This window comes from Diuraphis noxia, unplaced genomic scaffold (assembly GCF_037042655.1).
Source record: "Diuraphis noxia isolate RWA-SAM2 unplaced genomic scaffold, SU_Dnox_SAM2 contig0001, whole genome shotgun sequence".
Classification (NCBI taxonomy): Eukaryota; Metazoa; Arthropoda; class Insecta; order Hemiptera; family Aphididae; genus Diuraphis; species Diuraphis noxia.
The window spans coordinates 56,563,846-56,569,845 of record NW_028301711.1 but is presented as its reverse complement, the minus strand read 5'-3'; positions in this window follow the sequence as shown (position 1 = coordinate 56,569,845).

Below are 6,000 nucleotides of genomic sequence, written 5' to 3'. Positions count from 1 at the left end.
AAAAAAATTGATAATAAACTTCAACATTATTGTAAGGGGTCCCCAGTATATTGTATAAATTGTACCTACTTGTTAAAAATACTTTTGATGATTTGTATTTCAAATAACCTCATAGCTTATACATGTTTATGCCGTTTATGGTATAAACGTTTAAAAATATCTCAACTACTTTAAACACTTGTCTGTCTATAAGAGTTTTTCGATTATAGTTTTTTTATCTAGGAATCTTTACATATAAAAATGGATTTTTGTACGTCTGTTTCCTTTAGGCATTCCTAAATGGCCGGACCGATCGCGACGAAATTTGGTACAGAGGTATATTAGACCTATGGACAGAAGATAGACTATTTTAAATAAGTGCTAGGCTTAAATATCATTCAATTGAATTATTACTTAGTATATTTTAACCATTATCTATACCTACATTATATGTATTAAAATATACACCTAGCATAATTACAGGTAACAAATTTAATAAACAGTTTGAGATATGTTAGAGGTACGGTTTTTAATGGGCTATGAAGTGTTCGGGTCCGTCTAACATATAAATAATTTTAAATGGTGATATGATATTTTATACATTTACTGTTGACAAAATTAACAGTCGCATATTATAATATTTTTCAAATATTTAAAAACGTATAATATAGTAAAAAGTTATACTTTATTATTTTTTGTATACAAGTATACAATTTTAAATTTTAAATCATGAAAATAATCGCTTACCAAATACAAATGGTGTTATTAATATTAGGTACGTTAACATCTAATATGCTTAAGTACTTACCTATATTGTTCTTAATACTTTGCTAGTTGCTATGATTAGTGAAAAATATCTTCCAATTAATATTAAGGTACAGATAAATTTTGACTGATGTATTCATTAATATTATTTGTACAGTAGGTACGTAGAAACTGAGAGCGTATAGATTTCGCGGACATTTTTTGACACACTTTTAACCAACATTTTTGTTTATAAGTGCGTGATATTATAAAAATTCTAAACATCTGTACAACGTATGACTTATTCCAATAAATTCATATATATTTTACAATTATACGTGGTACGTTTATAATATAAGTTGCCTATAATTTTCAACTAATATTAGAAAAACCAAAAATCACCAACCTGTAATTTTATTAGCTAGGTAATACAAATACATTTATTCATAGAAAAGTAACTAATATAAACGTATTTATTAAATAATAATAATAAACACCATACTCACCACTCATACCGTTAAAAACCAGTTATTTGTAGGGGGTGAGATATGGAAAAAAGGGGCAACTCCCGAGTGCGTCCCGTTTATCATATAGTACCTTTTTAATAGCCCCGCAATTATATCGCTAAAAATGTTGGTATATCCCATGTGCGTCTGCGATAATATCACAAATAATATTGGTATATCCCGTGTGCGTCCGCGATATTATTGCTAACAATATTTATCTTTATGGATAAAATGCATTGATAACTTATAATATACTTATTAAAAGAAAATATACAATTATTAGTAATATAGTATAATATACTATTAATTTTTCTAATAAAATAAAACTTCTAATCAAATACTTGAAAAAATAGAGCAGCCAACGAAAAAATTATTAAATTCATTGAAGAAAATATACAAAAATACAAAACTTCTAAAATCTCTGGATATGATTATGTGAAAATCATGGCATTAAAAAGTCAACCAAAAAAATAGTTTAAATGTTAACCCAGCATTTTAAAATTGTATGTAAGCCTAAATAATTTAATACATTTATATAATAATAAACTTTTAATTTTATAATAATACTATAATATTATAATAATTAAATAACCAAATATTTTTGGGGTGTAAGCCAGTTCACCTCCCCCTGGTGCACCCTGGGTAACTCTAAATGAACTGGGACGCATTCGGGTTATGTAAAAAATATGACCTTTTTCCTTGGGACGCACTCGGATGATACCTTATTCTGGACGCACTATAGGAACATTAAAAAAGTGTCATTTCGGGACGCACTCGGGCGACCACGACGCCCGAAAAAAGGTCACAAGAACCCAGACCTTCAGTATTAAACAGGTTTTATAGGTAATACAAATAAAGAAAGGTCGATTAATGTCAACTCAGCATTGCAGATTTTATTGGTTCAGAGAACTCAATAATATATTTTAAAAAATCATTGTTATTTATGATATGCATCATTTTCCGTAAGAAATACATTTTTCTAAGAAACAATTTTCATCCTTTAATATATGAACATTTTTTAATACTTATGTGTACATTTTGAAATTAATTTAATATTTCGTTCTAAAAACTGTAATCCATTTTATAAAATATGAACTTTATTATACGTAAAAAGTATTTTATATTCATTTATTTTAAGGTATACCCTAATTATTAAACAATGTAATCTACATAATAAATAAATAATGTTAATTAATTTAAATTTCATATAACTTATCGGATTTTAAGTTTTCAAACGACACTTTTACTAAATACTGTTATAGACTGAATACAGACTGATCTTATAACAAAAAAGGAAATTATACGAGCCTTATTTACATTTTGCATACTAATTAAAAGGACCTTAAAATTTACTTTTTTTTGTGAAAAACAATTGTTTCTAATTCCAATAATACTTGTCAACAATTATCACTATTTTTATTCTGAAAAAAACATTCGAATGTTACGTTATATTTACGAGGAAACGATCGAGTCACATTTTTAGTTGTTGTGGTTTAAATTGCAATAATAAATATTAAAATTTTCAAAAATTTAACGAATTTCAAACTTAAATATCTAATTAATTAAAATAATTTTGAAGAATTAAAAAAAGGTCTTTATGTATATTTAAGAATTCCAAAAACCATAGTTTCCATGTTTCTGTGCACATTTATTTTCAACTGATTTCCACTTATTTCCGACGGATTACAGTTTTATTGCAATATAATACGATGATTAAAAATACAATTTCAACAATATGTTTCCAACGGGATATTTTTTATCAAAAATTAGGTTCTAAACGAATAATTTTCTAGATTATGTGCGTCTATATTTTATAATAGGCGTATAATACGTCTGAGTGATCTTTATTGCGTTTACTTTATTATTATTCTAGTTCTATTAAAAATTATGAATCATTATAGTCGGTAAAGGAACTAAGATAAGTTAGTATTTAGGAATCATTATTAGCTTAGTTCAAGGTATAGACAATAGAGTCTTAAATTATTAATTTAATATTTAATAGTTTGTATTATACAAATTATAACAGCGACCATAGCCTACCGTTTGGGAACCACTGCCGCATAAATATGGTATGTGTTTTTTCTTTGTGTAATGTGTATCGTTCATTTTATATTTGTAACTATAATTAATAAACTAATCGTGTACCTACAAAAAACTTAAAATATTACCTAAATAATAAATTAGTATTACGCAATTAGTTTAACTTGAATTGTGATTGTATAGCAAATAAAACATTTACTTAAATTACGAGTATAATGATTCATAACATTTTTTATTATTTTGGTTTAAAACTATTTTTTTTATACTCGTGTATAAAAACCAGATTGTATAGTTATTATTTTGATAGGTTCGTTCTTTGATATAAGAGCTTGTTGGTATGAATACGACGCAGCCTTTAAGAGAGTAGGATCATGATATGGCGATAATGTGAAAGAGAAGAGGGGTTGTGAGAGAGAAATTGACGGTGAGGAAATCGAGAATGAATTAAAGAGAGTGAGAGAATGAGAGAGTGTGAGAAAAATTTAATTTACCAGTTTTTTTTTATAAAAAATACGTAGGTAGAGCTGTCTAGCAGCCACGCACGTTATAAAATCCCCCATATCTAAAACCGCAACGTTGCCACATCTATATGGGGACTCGATGCCAATGACTGCATCGGGACTTATTGTGCGGTGTTGGAGCGGCACTTCTACCGCTGTTTCCTTATCGATCCGTAGCGCGGGGTATTGCATCGAGACGGTTTCGGCGACGTGGTACATCTATTATAAAATATATAATATAGAAATATATCTAACATGTAGACAAGGTCGTCATCCGTTTCAAAGCGTCATCGATTACTTTAATAATCATTAATTTGTATGCTTATAATTTGGAAATTGAAAAAAGAGTGTGATTGTTATAATAATGTTTTTAAAGATTCAAGCAGTATTACTCGTAAACTATATTACCTATATATTCAAAATACGATTTGCTTACGGAAATTAAACTGTTGAAATTTGAAGAAAACTGTACGATTAAAAAATCAATGTACAATATTTTAATATATTCTTATTCAGTGTTTTGTAATCTATATCTAGTTTTTATTTAATATAACAAATTGAAAGAGTGTGGGCATACACTTGACTGGATCATCATACAACTAGAAAGTGTAAAACTTACTATGCTGAAAAAGTTTCCATAATTCATAATTTATATTTTTGGTTACTGGTTAGATTTTTCACAAAATTGTTGTTAAATAATATTATCATTACAATTATTTATGTAACTGCCAAATCGAAACATTTGGAAGTTACACGAATACTTAAATATTGTAAATTGTAATACATGAAATACACAACTAAATGATGAGGGGGTTCTGGAGAACTAAAATTTCGTAATCATGTTAAATTAAATAAACTAGACTGCATAAATGAAGTTATAGCGCAAATACTAATCTACTTGAAATAAGTATTGATTCATTTTTTTTTTATTGATGAATAATAGTAATACAGCTTATTTGTCTTATACCTAATAAATAATAAAAATATAAACTATATTTTAGTTTGAGTATTTTTCAAGCCTAAAGAGTAAAAAGTCGAATTAAATATGTATTTTGAATGTTTATCCGATGCTGATAAAATATAAAATTAGACGAATAACTCTCGATAGTTTGGAATGTTTGGACAGTTATTGTCCGACTTATTAATTTATTATAATAGAATCCGTCATGCTATTACAATTTAATCGACCGCGGTGGCCGGCCGAGTGACATGGCAACGTTGCGTTGCGTGAACTTGGTCGACGGATGAGCGTTTGTGCGCAGACATGTATGGTCGGCGTGAAACACTTCCCCGCCCCGCAATATCGATTAGGTGGCATCATATACCGTGGTTCGCGTCCTAGCTCGGCAACCGGCACTCCGGCAGTACTGTAACTGTAGTTAGTACGAGTAGTACGACAATAGTACGTTTTATTATTGAGTCATTGAGTAGTCACCGCCCAGTGATAACGACAATAAATATTATATTTTGAAGTATTGTATTGTATACTATGGTGTGGTGTACAAAAATAAAATACTAACTGTTGCGTCGTTTTTCTGAACACCTACATCGCTATAATCGATAAGATAATACTTCCGTCATTGCCATCACAACTCGTGCATCCATAACGGTATCTTATTTATTTTCATGTGAACTTGGGACGCAATCTGATTTGGCGTGCACGACATTAAGTAGCGATTACTGTTTTTTGTCATAACTCCTGTCAGTACGATCTTCAGTCGATGGATCCATTTTACACCAGGTATGCCATTTTGCGAATAATTACTTTTGTTTGTGGTAAGGTTGCTTAGTTGAGGGGGGGGGGTAGTGGGGTGGGTGTGCACGATTCGTTATCGACCATAGGTGCCATTATGTTATACAATATTGTTGTCCGAGTTCGTCTAAATATTTAAGATTAGAATACGGGAAGCTCGTAGATTTTCTAGTGGACACTGTTGTAGCGTTCCACATTATACCAGGTTGCCTATATAAATTCCTTATTTTTTTATTTTTTTTATAGACACTGATACTATAATAACTTATATTATATTATTTTATACTATGTTTATATTATGATGGCGTTACAACGGGTGGAAATTAAATCGGTTAGTTGTAAATAGTGATACACAAATCCGCTAATTCGCAATGTTACCTAAATTATACAAATTAGAAACTGTTTAGTGTTTACTTTATTGTAAAAGCTATATTATAATATTGTCACTTATTAATTTTTACTCGTTTTTGATAGTGAA